At 44.4% G+C, this 20,275-nt stretch overlaps 1 protein-coding gene and 1 pseudogene across 2 annotated transcripts in view; one reads left to right on the top strand and one right to left on the bottom strand.

Moving 5' to 3' along the window:
* Window positions 1-20,275, top strand: part of Dpysl2 (dihydropyrimidinase like 2) — a 108,473-nt gene that overhangs the window by 13,969 nt on the left and 74,229 nt on the right. The gene's annotated exons all lie outside the window — the stretch shown is intronic.
* Window positions 2,529-2,980, bottom strand: LOC121458003 (annotated as a pseudogene).

Here is a 20,275-nt window from a genome sequence, read left to right as displayed (position 1 = left end):
CCTTCCTTTTCCCAGCTAAGCCTTTGTGGAAATGCCCTCATAGACAGACCCCTTCTGCCATGGGGCTGGGAAACAAAGAAACATCACTACAACTTAACAGTAGCAATGGTGGGTTTTCTTTGGGGCGTTGCTGTGGGAGCACATTCTGCTCCTTCAGCCAATAGCCTTTAAGATACCAGCCCACTTGGGCATGGTCTTTTATACTGTAAAAGCCGCAGAAAATGCAGCTCCTGCTTCTAGCTGCTAGACTCTAGTCCTGTTCATTCAGAGGATTGTTGTCTAGGACAGTGATCTGTAAGTTTTCCCCTTAAATAAAAACCCTTTTATTATCCATAATACTAAACTGGTATGGGATTGTTTTGTGACTTATGTCATCAAGGGGTATTTTGAGAAAATGCCTGAGATAGGAAGTTTCTCATAGCTGGAGACTGGACAGAGAGAAGGGTGGCCCACCACCCCATAGAGGTTAGGGGGCGTCATCTGGAGTGGGATGAGGACACATGTCTAAGAGAGTTTCTGAGTTAGCAAACTTTGGATGGTGACCGCAGCTGGGGTCTTCTATGGTGGCTTGACTCATTCTGGATGATGACAGCAGCAGGGACTTCTATGGTGGCTTGGCTCATCCATCACTTAGCTCCAACCAGCAGATGCTGGGTGTGGTTTCGCAGAGGGAGACATAGGCCTGGGATAGTTTAGGGTGCTTATTGAGGTGATGCAAGGTGATTGGATGGGTAGAGTTTTGAGTTTGGTGCCTGCAAGTTTGGAGCCAGCAGTTCTAGTCTGTGTGAAGAAGAGGAGAACACAGGGACCAGTGTGCAGGTTCATCGTCACCCATTTTATGCTTTTAAGAGACATGTTCCAGGCTGGAGAAATGGCTCAGAGGTTAAGAACTCTGGCTGCTCCTCCAGAGGTACTGAGTTCAGTTCCTAGCAACAACATGGTGACCCACAACCAGAGGCAGAACACTGTGCACATCATAAATAAATCTTTAAAAACACGTGAAAGAGAGAGACATGTTCCGATTTCCACCAAGCTATATACTTGGTCCCCTGCCAGCTCCATCTCTTCTGTTGCCTTGCCTGCTAGCCTTTCATACCTTCAGGTCTCAGAGGTTTTTATGTCTTTAAAAATTGCTGAGGGCTTGTCTATGTGGACTTGTATCCACATTTTAGGTTAGAAAGTAAGGCTGGGAACTAAGAAAGCATTCTTTTTAATTTATTAAAAATAATCATAGCCCTAACAAGAAGAGTAAATCAATTAAAATAAATAATAAGCCCAATAATAAATTGAATTATTTAAATAATAATTAAAACCCTATTTGAAAAACAAAAGTAAGCTGGGCAGTGGTGGTGCACACTTCGATATCAGCACTTGGCAGGTGGATCTCTAAGAGTTTGAGGCTAGCCTGGTCTACATACAAAACAAGTTCCAGGACTGTCAGGGCTACACAGAGAAATCTTGTCTTGAAAAACAAAGAAAAATAAAACAAATAAAAAAGAGAAGAAAAAGAAACAAAAATGGCTACAAGCTCCTACCATTGAGGCAGAGCTTTCAGGCGTCTAGAGACAGATGTAGCCACCATAGACAAGAGATCAGAGGGTTCTCAAAACACCCACAATAGAACTACCAGAGGGAATGGGTGTGGTCTGGGAGGCTCCCGGGTCCAGAAGGTCGACATTGTATGAAGACTTGGAGGAGTTGGCTAGGAGGCTCCAGAGAGGAGTTCTAGGCAGAAGACAATATCAATGAAGGGTTATTTAGAACACGTGAGCTCAGACGAGCTGTATGTCTGCTGTACCGAGTCAAGGGGAATGGCTGTAGGAATGGCATGGTCTCAGCAGGGTTTTGTCTGCCATCCTGAAATGCTGGCACTGACACTTCTGGAGGTGGAGGCTCAGTGCAGGAGAGTGGTGTGGTAGACCCGAGATTCTCAAAGGACCCCTGTGGACAATGGTGGAAGCGAAGACTCGCAGGAGGTTCTGTGACAAGTCATACACGAGATGGCAATGACCAGAGCCTGTGGGAGGAAGGGAGTGGGCTCCCAAAGCGGGAGCTGGTGGGAGAGCCTGGTGGGGAAGGCCGTGAGAGAGTGGGTGTGGCCACCTCTCTGCTCCTCCTTTGGATAAAGTGAGATTCCCAGCCTCAGGGAGCAGGATGAAGAGGGGTGGCTGGAAGAGAGAGATGACTTTGCTATAAGCATTCTGAGTGTGAGGTACCTGGGGGACATTTATGTGGGTGTCACATACTGGCTTTGAGTGAGGGAAGGTGACTTTAAAGCCAAAGATAGCTCCAGATTGAGAGCAGTCAAATATCAAATTCAATGTGTCTGTCAAGAAATGAAGAAAAAGAAGTTTTCTGAGCACCAAGATTAAAATGCCAAGGCTGAGCGTAAGTAAAGGGGCTGTCAGAACCAGCTTCCAGGCCCATGTCAGGCTGCGTGTCGTTATAACTAAATAGCTGAGGCTGTTGGGCGTTTTTTGTTTGTTTGTTTGTTTGTTTGTTTTTTGTTTTTGACTGAACATGAGTCTTTATTGGCCACAGCTTCTTGAGGGGATGAAGCGGAAGGAGTGGGTGGCACCGGTGCCAGGCCGGCCTTGCTTCACAGGCTTGTAAGTAATGGAGAACTCACCCAGGTAGTAGCCAATCATCTCCGGCTTCATCTCCACCCGGTTAAAGGTCTTGTCGTTGTACACGCCCACCATGCTCCCCACCATCTCAGGCAGGATGATCACGTCCTGTCCCATAGGAGGGTCTTCACCACCTCGGGCTTCTCCATGGGCGGCGCCTGCTTCTTGGCCTTTCTCAGGCGCTTGAGCAGCGAGTGCTGCTTCCGCCGCAGGCTGCAGTTGAGGCGTCGCCTCTGCTGGGCGCTGTAGAGCTGCATCAGTTGCTCATAGGACATGTCCAGCAGCTGGTCCAGGTCCACGCCGCGGTAGGTGAACTTGCGGAAGGTCCGCTTCTTCTGCTCCACTTCGGCCATCTTGGCGGCGACTCGGAAAACTTGTTGGGCATGTTTTTAATTTATCTGTTTGCTGGCTTGTTTGTTTGGTTAGTTAGTTGTTTAGTTAGCTGAGGCTGTCCTTGGATTCACTGTGTACCAGAGGTCTGCACCGCGCTTCTGAGCTCTTCCCCCCACCTCCCAAGCGCTAGGACCACAGGCATGTGCTACCACATCTGACTTGAGGAGTTTATAAAGAGACACCTCCTTTCTCCTAGCCAGAGAAGTTGGAAGTCCAAGAGTTAGGTGTTGGCATCTGCTCAGGGCACTTCTGCTGTGTTCCCGTAGAATGGCAAAGTGGCTGGCAGTGACCTCTGTATAGTTAGCCCTGGCTGACAACCCAAAGAATTAACCATCACAGTGACATCAGCCCATTTATGAACATGGGGCTCTCGTGACCCAACCACACCCCACCTCCCAGTCCTGCTGCGGTGGGGTTAATTCTCATTAACTTTGGGAGACACATTCAGGCCACAACAGGGACAGGAAGCCAAAAGGAAAAGGCAGAGGGAGCTGTGGAAGCAAGTGATGGGGCCTGAGAGAGAACATAGGGCTGGTCCAGTGTGGTGGGAAGGAGCTCAAGGGCTTAGAAATGCAACTTCCCCAGGCAGCACAGGAACTGCCTTCTGATCTGCCAAAACCTGCAGGAGATAATCTCAGAAGCCATCTGGAGATCAAAATGGAGATGGGGTGTTATTGGTATGGAGGGGTTACTAGAAGTCCTGGACAGAAAAGACTGCCCAGAGTTAGCATGGGCTGGCTGAATAGAGTTAGTGGGACTGTGGGGGAATGCACCATCCTTAGTTGGAGTGTGGGAGACCATCCTGAAGACATGCAGGAGAATGGCCAACACACAGAGAGTGACTCTATGGTTGAAGGAGCACAGAGGTGCAGGATGGCTGACAGCATCCAAGGCAGAAGAAGATAAAGGACGAGGAGATCGCAAAAGCCACACCCCCCACTGGCCACTCCATGTGGGTCTTAGCGTGACTGTCTCCACAGAGCAGCATGGGTGGAGGAAACTGTCATGGCCTGTGAGGTGGGAGGAGTCAGGAGGGAGAGTAGGGGCAGGTCAGGGTTTTCAGGGCCACTCAAGGAAGGCAGGTGGGTCATTAGGGAAGGCCCCATGCATTCCCTCTGTTGTGGGACAGATGGGATCTCTGGCCACATTTTGTAGTGAGGACCGCTCCTGGTCACATTGTATAGTAAGGAGAGGTCCCAGTGGTGGTCAGGACAATGGAGATAGGGATATAGCTCCCTGACAAGGAGGATTCTGGCTTTCGGTGCTGAGGCAGGCGTGGCTTTGAGGATGAAGAAGGCATGGGTTTTGAGTTTTCGGGCAGAACTCTCAGGTTATTGCATCTTTTTGGTGCCATTTATATATAGAGGAGGAGGAGGGTAGGGTCTTCTCCAAGGGCAAGTTGGGGCAGAATAACTTCTGGACACAGCTGAGTTTTGGTAAAAGCCTGTTTTAATTGAGATACAATCCACATACCTTAAAAATATTCTAGAGGGGGCTGGAGAGATGGCTCAGCGGTTAAGAGCATTGCCAGCGCTTCCAAAGGTCCTGAGTTCAATTCCCAGCAACCACATGGTGGCTCACAACCATCTGTAATGAGATCTGGTGCCCTCTTCTGGCCTGCAGGCACACACAGACAGAACATTGTATACATAATAAATTAATAATTAAAAAACATTCTAGGGCTGGAGAGATGGCTCAGAGGTTAAGAGCACTGACTGCTCTTCCGGAGGTCCTGAGTTCGATTCCCAGCAACCACATGATGGCTCACAACCATCTGTAATGAGATCTGGTGCTCTCTTCTGGCCTGAGGGCATACATGGAGGCTGAACACTGTGTACATAATAAATAAATAAATCTTTAAAAAAAATAAAAAACATTCTAGAGTGTTTTAAAAAATACATGCTTATTCCTTGAATATATAATTTTTCCTCTTAAAATATGTCTGTCTATCATCTATCTGTCTGTCTGTCTATCTAATCTATCTGTCTATTGAGATAGGATCTCTCTAAGCCGTTGTAGCTATCCTAGAACTCTCTCTATGTAGACCATGCTGGCCTCAAACTCACAGAGATCACCTGTCTCTTCCTCTTGGGTGCTTCAATTAAAGGCATGCACCACCACGCCTGGTCTTTCTTTTAAAAATGTAAATTAGCACACAAGGTCTTAGTTATGATTATGACATTTTCAAACAAAGTGCATCTTAGTGGTCATCCTCGCTACACTCTGAGCCCTGTCCTCCCACGCCCGCCTCATGTCCTCCCCACCCTATGTCTTTCATGTCTCCCATGTTCTTTTCCACCCCACATTCTTATTTCCAGCTATCCTCTTCTCTTCGTTTCCTTCCTAGTTTTCTTAGGCTTTACCTGCATTTACACACTATTGTGCCTTAGGGACTAGGAATTGTATATGATGTGGTTTTATCTTTTTTGGGGGTGTTAGGTCACCTCACTTAAAATTACGCTTTCCAAATCTATCCATTTTCCTCTAAATTTCATAACTTTATCTTCTTTACAGCGGACGACAGTTTCATTGTGTGTGTGTGTGTGTGTGTGTGTGTGTGTGAATATATTTTCAGTAGCCATCCACCAGCTGATGGGCACCTAGGCATTTTCCATTTCCTTGCTGTCACAGAGCAGCAATGAACACAGAGATGTGCAAGTATCAGGTATGGAGTCCTTTGGATATAAAACTCTCCTCTTTAATGTGTGCGGCTCAGTCGCTTTTACTGTTTTCATAGGCTGTGCACCACGATCAAATATTTACCAAGCATTTTCATCACCCCCCACCCTGACCAAAAGGCCCATCAGAAAGTCCCTCTTTCCTCCATTAGTGCCTCTGCCAGTTAGTAATTCCGTCTCTGCCACGATGGAGATTTTATTCATATGGGAAAAAAGCCATGATTCAGCCTTTGGAGATGAGCTTCTCTCCCTGTGCACAGGGCCACCTGTACAGCGTGTGTCAGTAGTCCGTTCCTTCCTTCAGGGCTGCACAGTAACATCGTGTTCATGTGCACAGTTGTAACACTGCATGACAGAGTAGTCCGAGAACCGTGTTGCTGAGCGTGTGGAGGTTTGAATAAGAATGGCATCCATTGGTTCATCTATCTGAATGCTTAGTCACCAGGGAGAGGCACTGTTTGAAGGGATTAGAAAGAGTAGCAGGTATAGCCTTGTTGGAGTAGGTGTGGTTTTGTTGGAGGAAGTGTGTCACTGTGGGGATGGGCTTGGAGGTTTCAAGAGCCCTTGTCAAGCCCAGTGTCTCTCTCTGCCTGCTGCTTGCTGATCAGGATGTGGCTCTCAGCTACTGCTCCATCACCATGTATGCACTGAGCTCCCCATCATGAGGACAGTGAACTAAGCCTCCTTACTGAGACTGTAAGCGAGCCCCCAGTTAAATGCTTTCTTTTATAAGAATTGGCTTGGCTGTAGTGTCTCTTCACAGCAATAGAGCTGTGACCAAGACACCGTGTGACCTTGTCGTTGTTGAAATATTATAGAGCACTGTTTCTGTGAGCAACTTTCCCCCTATCACTTAGGATAAGGACAGTGTGTGAGATGCCCTCATCTGGGCTGGTAGAACCAGTTACCACAGATTCATAACTTCAATAGTGAATATTTATTTTTCATGGTTGTGTAGCCTGGATGCCTGAGACCAGATGTCATCATGACTGGATTCTTGTCAGGGTGCTCTTCCTGGCCACAGGCAGTCAGCTTCTAGCATCCTGACATGACAGAGTACATGCTAACTTTATGTTCTTTTTTAAATGAAGGCATTTACTCCATTCATGAGGGCTCCATCCTCATGAAATGATGACCTACCAAAGACTCTCTCTCTCTAAATATCACCACACAGGGTGGAATTTCAACAAAATAAGAATCTGAGGGACAAACATTAAGTTTGTAATATTGAAGTTGTTTTGAGTATTAAATGTATAATATATGAAGTTTTGGGGTAAAGAGCTGAAGTATAGTTAAAAAAAAAAAAACTCCTACCCCAGCACTGGGGGGCCTGAGGCAGGAGGATTATGAGTTGTTTGAGGTCAGCCTGGTTTATATTGTGAGACTTTTTGTCAAAAAAGAAAAAGCAATAATAAGAAAAAGTTAGCTTTTACCCCTTAAGGATTTATTTGTTTGTTTGTTTGTTTGTTTATTGTGCAATGTGTATCTGTGTGTGGGTATAGGCCTTCCATTGTCTGGAGGTCAGAGGTCAGCTTGTGGGAATCAGTCCTGTCCTTTCACTATGTGGATACTGGGGGTCAAACTCAGGTTATCGGGTAAGGGCCTTTACCTGCTGACCTATCTCGTTGGCCCCCATGCTACGTTTTCCATCTGTTTATGCAAAACAGAATGTGATATTTTGGATTTCCGTTTCAATACAGAGACACACAGATCATTTTTATGAATTTGGATGTGTAGCACTAGTAAATGTTCCTAGTCATTTCCCCATCTGAATTATACATGTGGTGTATTTTTAAAAGTAAATTTTTAGGTGATTGGGCATGAACAGTGTCTGTGTGTGTAGGGGGGGAATGATGTCTGAACAAAGAGGAATTTGAAATTAAGCCCAATAGAAGTAGCAGAGAAGAAAACCCCTGCATACACATAATAGGGACAAGCGATGGTGGTGACTCTGAATGTAGCCTTGTGGATGGGCAAGGTGGAGGATGAGAGCTGGAGGGATGTGGCTGCCTCCTGACCTGGGTCACTGCAGGGTCCTAAGGATTCACAGCCGAACATATGGAGGCTAGGATCTGTAATGAAGATGGTTTTGATTGGCTCTCATTCACTTTTCTCTTTCTTTTGTTTTTCTGTTTTTTTCCCCCCTTGGGATAAGGTTTCTCTGTGCAGCCCTGGCTGTCCTGGAACGCTCTCTGTAGATCAGGTTGACCTCGATCTCAGAGACCCACCTCTCTCGCATCTTGACTGCTGGAATTGAAGGTGTGCACTGCCATGCCCAGCCGGTTCTCTTTTTTTAGTCAAGGCAGGGGTTGAACTCACGATCTTTCTGTCACAGCTATCACCAGCCTCAGTGTTGAGATTGCATGTATGTACCATCGTGTCTGAGATTACACGCATCTTATATTTACACGCATGCTTATAAAAATTTTGTGGGACCGGAACTGGGGTGATACCTCAGCATGTAGAATGCTTGCCGTGCAGGCATGAGGACCTGAATTTGATCTGCAGGGTTCATGTTTTTTGTTTCTTTTTATAAACCCAGGCAGGGTGGAATATGCTTGTAATCCCAAGAGAGGGTTCCCGGGCTCCCTGGACGTGCATTGTACCCTATTTTGTGACCTCCAGGCCAGTGGGAGATGCAAGATGGACAGCTCCTGAAAAATGACAGCCAAGGTTGCCTTCTGGCCTTTACACACTTGTGCATACACATACACCTGCACATACATGCACCTGCACACACGTGAAAACATGCATATTAATAAATTAATAAAAATATATTTTGTGGAAAGCTTTTTTTTTAATGAATGGTTTATTTTGGCTTATATTTTCAGAAGGCAAGATTCTAAAGTGACGGAGAAGGCATGACATGCTGGCAGCAGGAAGCTGCATGCATGGTTACATTTTCTTTATATGTGTTTATATATGTATAGACACACATCCGTATACATATGTATAGACACACATATATACATATGTATAATTTAAAACATTTTTTAGCCGGGTGGTGGTGGCGCACGCCTTTAATCCCAGCACTCGGGAGGCAGAGGCAGGCGGATCTCTGTGAGTTCGAGGCCAGCCTGGTCTACAAGAGACAGTTCCAGGACAGGAACCAAAAGCTACAGAGAAACCCTGTCTCAAAAAAAAAAATACAAAAAAAAAACCCAAAAAAACATTTTTTTTCTTAGTAGATCTATTTTTAATGAGAGTTGAGTCCAAGTTACATACACACATGCACATAGAGTTGAATTCAAGTTACATACAAACGCATATAGCGTTGATTCCTAGTTACATACACAGATACACATAGAGTTGAATCTAAGTTACATAAAAATGCATATAGAGTTGAATTCAAGTTATATACAACCAAAAAACACATTTTTTACAGATGGTTGTGAGCCACCATGTGGTTGCCGGGAATTGAACTCAGGACCTTTTTGGAAGAGCAGGCAATGCTCTTAACCACTGAGCCATCTCTCCAGCCCAAAAAACATTTTTTAAATTTAAATATAATTTGATCATATTCTTCTCCTCCCCAAGTTTATCCAGATCCTCTCTTCTTCTTTTTTTTTTAAATTTATTTATTTATTTATGTATACAATATTCTGTCTATGTGTGCCTGCAGGCCAGAAGAGGGCACCAGACCTCATTCCAGATGGTTGTGAGCCAGCATGTGGTTGCTGGGAATTGAACTCAGGACCTTTGGAAGAGCAGGCAATGCTCTTAACCTCTGAGCCATCTCTCCAGCCCTCTCTCCTCTTCTATAACTTAAGTTCTTTATCAAAACTCACACCAAAAACCCAGTGTAACAACAAAATGCCCAAAGCCTAGAAAACAAAATACAACATCACCAAAAAAGAAAAACAGGCCAGTGAGAGAGCCCATCTCAAAAACCAAGATGGATAGCTCCTGAAAATAGCTGAAGTTGTCTTCTGGCCTCTACACATGTGTGCACACACATACATGAACACACATGAATACACACATATAACTATAATCAAATGAAAGCACACACACAGCACACACACACCCTGTGGAGCCCGTCATGTGTTGGTCAGCTTTTCCTCAACACGAGGCCTGCCGTGGAGTAGTTGATGGACCCGGTGTGGCTCCACTGGAAAAAATGGGGAAAAGGCTAACACTTTAGTTGCTAGCCTTTGCCCTAGTTACTTAGTATTCATTCATTCATTCATTCATTCACTCACTCACTTTAAATGTATTTAAATTCAATCATTTTAAGTGTCACAAATAAAATACAATAAGATAAAAGCTAACACATTAGAGTTTGAGCAAACAGACAAACAGAAGGAGAAGAGGCAAGAGAAGGCAAAAGAATCAGAGACCCACTTGTTCGCTCACTCAGGAATCCCATCCAAACACTAAACCGGAAGCCACACTACACGTGCAGAGGACCTGGTGCAGGCCCTGTGCTTGCGGTGGCTTCAGTCTCTGTGCATTCACATGAGCCTTTCCCACGTTTATTTAGAGAGCCTTGTTTTCTTGGTGCCCTCCATCTCCTGGTTCTCACATTCTTTCTGTCCCATCTTCCCGAGCTCTGAAGGGAGGGAGGGATTTGATGGCGACATTCCTTTTAGGGCAGAGAGTTCCAAGGTCTGGCTGTGGTCTCTAGATCTGTTCCCATCTGCTGCAGGAGGAAGCGTCTCTGATGATGGTTGACTAAGGCGCTGATATGCATGGCAGAATATATCATTAGGAGTCATTTTATGATTACATTCTTTTTCTCCACCCCTGCCCCCGCTTTAGATCAATATTATTTGGTTTTGCTCTAGGTCCCTGGGCTATCTAATCTTGGGCTCTTGGTCACCCTGACAGTGTCAGAGAAGGGTTCCATATCCTGGAATGGGCCTTAAGTCAGATCGTTTATTGGTTGGTGACGCCCACAGCTTTGTGCCGCTGTTGCCTTAGCATGTCTTGCAGGTAGAACGTTGTTGTAGATAGGGGGCCTGTGGCTAGCTCGGTGTTTACATTTCTCTGGAGAGCATGCAGAGTATCCTCCTGAACCAAAGACGCTGGCACATAGTGGTGAGGCTTCTGAGTAGACACCAGCTCGACATCTCCGTGTTCAGAGAGCTGTCTAGGCGTGGTCTTCAGCAATGGGCCCTTGATGTCAGTTTGCAGAGAGCTACCTATAATTTTGCCAACAGCCTGGGTGGTTTGGGGATTCCCACAGAGCCTGTGGGAAGCTTTTTAAGTTGATTTTCTAACGAGTGACTTAAATAAACATGTTCATAGCTAAATTAAGGGCTATAGAAATCCCAGGTAATTCCCGTTGATCTCTTTATTGCTGTATAAGTACTTAGAAAATTGGGGCAAGGTCTCGAGATCTGGGAGAAGCACCTTTACCTGCTCGCTGACCTATCCTGATGGCCCATCTACTATTTTTTTTTTGTCGGCTTATACAAAAGGGAATGTGAGATTTTGACCTTTGTCGTTTTATAAGACACGGCCTTGGAGCTCTACATTACACTGTGGTAGAGCCAGGCCTGGGCCATCTGCCCCAGAGGCTTCAAGGTCAAGGCAAATTTAGAGCTTCAGGATGAGGCAGCTAGGGGCCCCAAGTGCCAACATTTGTGAGGGTTTTTTTGGGGGGAGGGGAGTGGTTTGGCCATTTTTGTATATAACTTATAATATTATTAATACAAAATTTTGTAAAGTGACTTTGGGCCTTAACAGTGTTTTAAGGAAGCTTGCATTTTGCAGTCGTTTAGTGTGTTTAGAGAATTTTGGAGGCCCTGTACGACAGTGCACAGGTGTAATACAGAAGAGTGCTCGGGAACAGAGCAGAGGATTAATGCAAGTTCAAGGCCATCATAATCCACTCAGTGAGTTCCAGGTTGGCTGGGGAAACACAGTAAGAAAAAAAAAAAAACAGCGAGAAAGAGAATTTGGGCATGCTGAAACTTTCACTCAGATCCCCTAATTGCTGACATTTCACTACACCCCCTTTCTCTGTCACCCCTGCTTTCCCTAACGGCATGCTTTTTTTCTGTGTCACGAGAGAATAAGCTGTCATCTGTTGCTCTGTCAGCGCCTCACACTCTGGGGTGCATTTCCTGACAATGCGAGCACGTCCTCCTCATGACCAAAGCAAACCATCAAAGCCAGAGTCACAACGGACACGGTACCACTATTTCCCCCAGACTCTGTTCACAGTACACTGTTGCTTATTGGTGTCCTCCGGTGGGTCCACTGTCCAAGGCAACACCTGCATTTAGTTCTCAGGTTTCCCTGGTAGTTTCAGTCTGGAATAATCAATCTTTGTGTGACCTTTTCACCCTAGCACCTAATGGAGATTGCAGGTCCCTGAATTTGTAGCCTGTCTACTCCATTTCAATGTATCCATTGCCTCTTTGTAATCTGTGTGCTTTCTGCAAGCTGATCTTTAAAGCGATTCCAGGTCTTCTCCAAGAAGGAGACACATCATGGGGTACAAGATGTCAGTCTGTTCCGTGACTAGTCAGGTTAACGTTGATCACCGGCCATGGTGAGGTGGCCAGGCACAGCTGTAAGATTAACTAGAAAACATACTGGGATAGTGTGTCATCAGCGACACTAGGATGTCTCAGCCGTCAGCACGCCAACACAAAAACAACAAGCAGACAGCGGTGTACAGGCGCTCTGGGAGAGTTCTGGGCACAACACAGGAACAGAAAACTGAATGGCACGTCCTCACAAGCTGAGGACGACTGCAGAGAAAAGTGTGGCGAGCCAGTGCCATCCCCTCCTGACACACACTTGAGCTCTGTGGCTGCTCAGAGTGTCCCGGTGCCTTGGATGTTGGCATTACCACAGTAGTAAGTGTGACTGTTAATTAAACCTAGAGGGGTCTTGTTGACCACGACTCATTCACTCCAGCAGAAAGGAGATCACAAGGACTCTACTGTCTCAGGGCCATGGTGAACATCTCAACTCAAAGAGTTGAGGCCTTCTTAAGCTCTTCCCCAAACCAAAAGACAGGGACACTTTCCAATTCATGTCATAAATCATAACAGTTTGCCTTGATTTCAAAACCAGACAAAGACACTATTAGAAATAAAAAGCCACAGGGCAGCATTCCTAATGAAGAGATATTTACAAACACCACCAACCAAATTCAAACTCAAGTGGTTGCACAGCATGGCAGGGTGGATTTGCCTGGGAAATAAAAATGTTGTTTTAGCACAGGCAAACCAACCTACAACATGCAGACAAGATGAAATAAAAACCCTGCAATGCCACCTGAAGAAATGTAAAACAGCTTTTCACAGAGACTAACAGTTGTCGGTGGAGACCACTTGTTTGTTCCCGGCTTCCCATACTTAAAGTTACCACACAGAAACTGTATTAATTAAATCACTGCTTGGCCAATCACTTAAGCATAGCTAGCTATCTCTTACATCTAGAATTAACCCATTTCCATTATTTTATATTTTATCATGAGGCTTGTGGTCTACAGGCAAGGTTCCAGCTGACCGTTTGCGTCTTTCTCCTCTGGCAGCTACATGGCGTCTCGCAACTCTGCCTTTCCGCCTTCTTTCTCCCAGCAGCATTCAGTTTAGTCCCCCCTCCCGCCCCCCCTGCCCTCCCCCCCAGCCTAGCTCTACTTTGTCCTATCTCAGGCCAAGACATATTCTTTATTTATTAACTAATAAAAGCAACACAAAGACTTCCCCAAAGCTGGTCCCATAACCAATGGGAAAACCCCAAAATTCTCTCAGTTTGGAGCAAAGCAAGGATGCACATGTCTTTTGAAACAGTTAGACAAGGAAAAGAAAAAAAGCTGCCTGTATTAGTCAGGGTTCTCTAGAGAAACAGAACCAGTGGATAATCTATCTATCTATCTATCTATCTATCTATTATTTATCTAATTTGTCTATCATCTATCGATCTACCTACCTATTCATCAATCTACCTACATACTTACCTATCATCTATCTGCCTGTCTATCCGTCTGCCTATCTCTATCTACCTACCTATGATCTATCAGTTATCTATCATATCTATCCTATCTATCTATCTATCTATCTATCTATCTATCTACCTCTACTTACCTATCTATTATTTACCTATCAATCTACCTACATACCTACCTCTCATCTATCTACCTACCTATCCATCTACCTATTCATCTATCTATCTATCTATCTATCTATCTATCTATCTATCTCCTGACTATCTTTTTAATATATATATATATATATATATATATATATATATATATATATCATCTAAAACCACATGAGCTTACCCACTGAGTCATCTTATGGCCCCTTTACCCTCACATCTTGATTTTTAAAAAATGTTATTGTTTTGAGACAAAGTCTTCCTATGTAGTCTGCTGTGGGACAATGATCTTGTACCCTGTAAAGACTTGTCAGTTGTATTGCTTTAATAAAATGCTGATTGGCCAGGCAGGAAGTATAGGTGGGGCAATGAGAACAGGAGAATTCTGGGAAGAGGAAAGACTCAGTCTGCAGTTATCACAGAGGAAGCAAGATGAGAATGCCTCACTAATAAAAGATACCAAGCTATGTGGCTAACACAGACAAGAATTATGGGTTAATGTAGGATGTAAGAGTTAATAAGAATTCTGAGCTGATAGGTGAACCGGTTTATAATTAATGTAGACCTCTGTGTGTTTTTCTTTGGGACTAAACGGATGTGGGACTGGGTGTGACAGAAACCTCTGGCAACAGTAGTCTAAGCTAGTCTCAAACTTGTGATCCTCCTGCCTCAGTCTCTTTAGAACTGGTATTACAAGCATAGATCACATACCTGACTTCAATCTTGTTTTGGTACACCATAAACTATCCTAAAAATGGAATTTAGGGGGCTGGAGAGATGACTCAGTGGTTAAGAGCTCTGGTTGCTTTTCTAGAGGTTCTGAGTTCAATTCCCAGCAACCACCTGTAATGAGATCTGGCCTGCAGGCAGACAGAACATTTAATACATAATAAATAAATAAATAAATAAATAAATCTTTTAAAAATAAAATTTAGAAAACAATTTCATTAACATGAGCAACAGAATAATAAAATGTGTGGGAATAAATGTGACCAAAGAAGTGAAAGACTTGTACATTGTGTTAAAAAGTATAAACTATTCATAAAGGAATTAAAGATGAGAAAGATAAATGAAAGGCATCCTATAGTTCACATCGACTAATGAGTGACAGAACTGACACGTTTCCATCAGATCCTGTTGGCACTTTTTACAGAGATAGAAACCAGTCTTAACTAATGCAGGACTACCAAGGAGCATAACTAATCTAAGCATTTTTGAGGAAGAAGAACAAATCCAGAGGCACCAACGTTCCTGATTTGAAAATATATGAAAAGCTATGGTGATAAATACAGGACAGCAATGGCGTAAGGACAGAAGCATAGGTCAGTGCAGCTAGATATGAGATACAGAGCCAATCACATCTCCTGGAGCTGAAGACCACTGGAGGAGCACTTGCCTAGCAGAATGTTCAATTCTAGCACTGTAGACAAACAAACAAAATCTCCCATCAATACCAGAAGCATTTACTTAAAAAAAAAAAAAAGAACTGGGCGGTGGTGGTGCACACCTTTAGTCCTAGCACTCGAGAGGCAGAGGTAGTTGGATCTCTGAGTTCAAGACCAGTCTGGTCTACAGAGTAAGCTCCAGGACAGCCAGAGCTACACAGGGAAACCTTGTCTCACAAACAAACAAACAATAATAGTAATAAAACAAAGTTAAGATACAAAAATCTCCAATGCCCCATGTGGTCAACTAATTCCTGAAGGTGCTAAGAACTCACATTTAAGGGAGGCCAGATACCAACACAAGGCAAAATAGTAGAATCTCATGTATTTTACGGCAGGAATGAAAAGCAGAACAACTATGTTAGAAGACAGTTGAGCGATTTCTTAAAAGGCTAAATATGCTTTTGCTAGGTGACTTTATACCTTGATGTGATGAAGCATACGTTCAGATAAAACTCTGTATGAAAATTGTTACAGCAGCAAGGTCATAACCGCAAAACCTTGGAGGCCACCAAGTTGTCTTTCCCTTTTAAAGATTTATCTTTATTATCTTAATGTGTTTGTGTTTGCTCACGTGAGTTTATGTGCACCGTGTGTATGCAGTGCCCTCAGAGTACAGGAGAGTCCATCAGCTCCCCTGGGACAGGAGTTACTGATAGTGGTGAGTCACCATGTGGATGCTGGGAACTGATCCTGGGTCCGCTGCAAGGGTAGTAAGTGCTCCTAACTGCTGAGTGCTCTCCAGCCCCCAAGATGGATGTTTTTCAATAGAGAAGCAAATAAATGGATTATCCACCTGATAGAATAGTAAGTGATAAACTAAATGAGCTACCAAACTGTGAAAAGACAGAGACTCTTACCCATGTATTGATGAATGTAAGAAGCCAACTTTGAAAGGCTAAGCAGTGTATGACTCTGACAATATGATGTTCTTGAAGAAACAAAACAACAGAGTCAAGAAGATTAGTGTGTGTGTGTGTGTGTGTGTGTGTGTGATAATCTGGAGAACGCAGGGGATTTTTCAGGGCAGTGGAACAATTCTTTATGATACTGTAATAGTGTACATTACAGAGTAAACCCGCCAGGCACGGTAGTGCATGCCTCTAATGCATCCCAGAGCTCGAGAGGTGAAGGCAGAAGGATCCAGAGTTCAAATACATTCTTAGTTTCATAACGAGTTGGAGGTCAGTCTGTGCTATATGACATCCTGTCTAAGAAAAAAAAAACCACAAAGCACAGGAATGAAGTGTGAACTTTAATGTGAGTTATGTTCTTTAATTAATAATGTGTCAACATTGGATATGATGGCTCATGCCTATAATCCCATTCTCTAGCACTTGGAGGATGGAGGTAGGAAGATCACCAAGAGATTGACACCAGCTTGAGTTACAGAATAAATTTCAGGTCAGCCAGCGCTAGAAATATTTCTATGTATAATATATATATATATATTATATATAAAATTTGAGGCAAAGTCTCATTTTAACATCAGCATATATGTGCATATATAAAAATTTATTATTATACAGTATATGATCACTGGTGGTAACAAATTTATTTGAAGACATAGATTACTAATGTGTTAATAATAAGAGAAACTGTGGTTTTGGGGATAGGACATATGGAATTCTTGTTACTTTCTACTCATTTTTTCCCCTTTGAACTTAAATGCCCTAAAATCAAGTTTACTGATTATTTTGAATAAGATGACATTATGTAATAATATAGTGTAACTTATTTTTATTCATTTAATATTATGTGGTGGACATTAAACAGCTAATAGTTGTTGAAAGAAAGTAGGAAGAGGTAACAGGTCCCTTAGGGTAAAGTCTACAAAGTAGTCCTGAGGTTGACCAGTTGCCAACTCTGTGTGAGATCTCTTTCTGTTAGAGCAGGGGAAGAAGTCAGTAGTCACAGCTTGAGAAGCCAATGGGAATGGAAGCTGAGAAAATGAAGATCATGAGAAGAGGCTACACTTTGCCGGAAGAGAGTTCTGGAAGAAGGACAGTGGCAGGGCAATAGCTGGTGAGGACACAGAGCCCGGCATGGTGAAAGGACCAGGGCATTTCCCCAAGTTCAAGGAAGTAAAGAGCAGAGACATTCGATAGCAGTCAGTCTAGAAAGAATACCGCTGCTGTAACAAACAGACCCCAGGTTGTATGTCTGCAGCACAGGAGCCATTGTTAAGAGCCTTGGGTGTGTATTTACATGAAAATCAGTTTTGTATGGGTGAAATAACCTAAAAAAATCCTTCAGTCAACCTAGCTATATGACAGGGCACCCCAGCCACATGGGGTAAGACGTGCTTTGGCTGGAGAGAAATCAGTGAAGACATGGTAGGGTCACCCGTGCCTTTCTCTTGCGCAAGACAGGGCCTGGGTTCTACAATCAAGTTCTTTATTATGGGAGAACAGACCTGTTGAACCATGGGGCTCTTAGATTTGAATATTTTCCTTGCTGGAGTGGGAAGCTACCCTTGACTAGAGACCTCTTTGTACCTTACATCTCTATCTGTGATAGGATACAAAGACAAACCTTGTAGGGCTCAGGGGAAGGTGAAAGATATGTATTGTTTTTTAAAAAATGTATTGAATTTGAACTTTGGCAGGGCTGGGGATGAAAGTCAGGGACTTGCTTATTCTAGGTAAACCCAACCACTGAGCCACTCCTGGGCAGGGAATATGAGTATAAACTCTAGCCCTCTGAAAGCTCTGTTTCCTGCCTTTTTAGCTACGCAGCAACATTGTAGCAAATTGGATTGTTAGTGGAAACCGGACAAGTTGAAAGCTAATAATATTTACCACTCTTTTGTAGAATGAAGGAGCTGTCCGTCCACATTGCACTTTGGGAAGTATAGAAAGTTCTGAGTAGGGGTAAAACCTTCCTTTTAGCTCTTTGTTTTGTTTCCTCCTCCTTTAGAAGGTCTGGGTGCGAGGCTTAGTGATCAGAGGAGAATGAGAATAATCTTCCTCAACCTGGCCATGGGAGACTGTATCCCTGAGGGTGGAGCCAGGGTTCAGATAATTCTGATGGGCAGATAGGCTCTGAACACTAGGCCAAGTAACCTAAAGGTTCTTTCCCACTATGAAGTCCACTAGTCCAGGACAAAGGAGCGAACTATCTGCATACTCCTCATTGGCCACCAGGGGGAAGACCTGAGACAGGAAGGCCAGAGTCAGGTGCCTTGTGTCTCTAGCAGGGACAGAGACCCCAAGGACAATCTGCATTCACACACATTGGGGTGCAAGGTGTGCAATGTGGGGTCCTTTAGGTGGTATCTGTGCTAACTGGAGACCGGAAGGAAAAAAATTTATTCTGTTTGTTTCTGTGGCGTGCTTATTCATCCGTGCCCCAGTCCCCTTCTCGGCCTCATGTAGTCGGGATCTTCAGGACCCTTTCAGAGCCCCAAAAGGGCAGTTCCTACATGCTCAGCTCTGGTAAAAGCAGTGTGTGACTGCCCTGATGGCCCTCATGGTCGCTACTCAAAGGACTCGCCCACTGAAGGTGGTAGTGGGCTGGCCGCGTGTACGGCAGTTCTTTGGCAATCTGTGCCCGTTGGGTTTCCACAGTCAAGAAAGCGATCACCATTGCGTGCACCCATTGCAACAGCATACTCCAGCCAAAGCCTTTTGGTTTGGGCACTGCCCCTTTCTGCTGAGCACTGTGCCACCTATCCTCTGCAGATCACATTGCAGGCTGCAGCCCTGGGCAACTGGCTGCAGTGGCGCAGGGCTCTGTGGCTCTTTCTTTCTGACCACATCTAGGTTTTGATCTTCCTGTCAGCGTTTTGTTTCCAAGTGCCCCTTGGGTGCTACAGAAGCAGAAATGATTACTCCAGCTTCCCACACAGTGAGGGAAGATGAAACCAAGAGCCTGGGAGGGTTGTGCCCGGATAGAATTCACACTGGGTAGATCCTGAGGAACTGAAAGCAGCCAGTCATTCCGGAGACTCCGAAAGACAGCCCTCAGCTCACTACCCCCATTTTCTGGTACAAAGATCTTATGAGTCTCCAGTGGGTGTTATCTCTACTCTACCCATCTGCACAGCCATCTTTCAAAGCCTCGAGTTCTCCTGCGGTACCCTTTATAAGGCTGGATAATCACCAAGACTGTAATAAATTCTTAGTTCTGTGAGTTCAAACAGAATTACCCCACCTCAGGCTCGGGGCTGGGGCTCGCCATATAGTATAGGTGGCGTGATGGGACAAACAGTATCATACATGCACAAGAGGGAAGGATGGAGCAGAGGAAGGAACAGCTTCAGAGGACCAGGGTGTGGCTCCAGAATGGAGTAAAGGCCCTGGGTTAGCACCCTTCTTCTCTTACTCATTTCCAACATACAACTTCAGAAATGAGTAATGGGGACATTTTCCTAGGGACACCTCGAGTGACTCTGAGGTTGATTTTAGGATTAAGGACGCTGCCTGTTATCAGGCTTAGTGGAACATGGTAGTTTTGTTAGGAGAAACATAACATATAAACATAGGCAGTTTTTTCCCTCTCCTCTCCCACGGGAATAATTTTGCAAGCAAAATTCCATTGTGGTTCCAGGGACTTGAGGATGAGGGACTGTGTGGACAGAAGCAGACCCAGCGCAATGACAGTGTCACAAGAAAGACTGAGGTTTATTTTTTTTTTCCTTTGGGGGGGATATTGGTAATGGGGAAGAGCCTTTTGGTTTTACCTTAACAGTTAAAGTGGCCAAGCCTATTTATTTATGAACCAATCACTAATGCCTGCTATGGGTCTGACTGCTGGGACTGCGTTTGAAAAAACAAAGAAACAAAAACCGGAAGTGAAAGAAAAGAAAGCACAAAATGTACTTTCTTACCTCTTTTATTTTAAGATACAGTCTTGGTAAGTTGGCCAGGCTGGCATTGAACTTGTGTTCCTTCTGCCTCAGCTTCCTGAGTAGTTACAGTTACAAGTCTATGCCAATAGGCCCAGCTAAACACAGCTGAGCTCTGGGCACGCTAGGCAAGCGCTCTACTACTGCTGGATTGTATCTGTTCTCTCGTTCCCTCTCCCTCCCTCCCTGTCTCTGTCTCTGTCTCTCTCTCTCTGGTTTGAT

The sequence above is a fragment of the Microtus oregoni genome, unplaced genomic scaffold (genome assembly GCF_018167655.1).
Source record: "Microtus oregoni isolate MIOR12 unplaced genomic scaffold, Mior012 000001F_ref0000356, whole genome shotgun sequence".
NCBI lineage: Eukaryota > Metazoa > Chordata > Mammalia > Rodentia > Cricetidae > Microtus > Microtus oregoni.
Note: the sequence above shows the minus strand (reverse complement) of the source record. Positions and strands in the feature narration are given on the sequence as shown.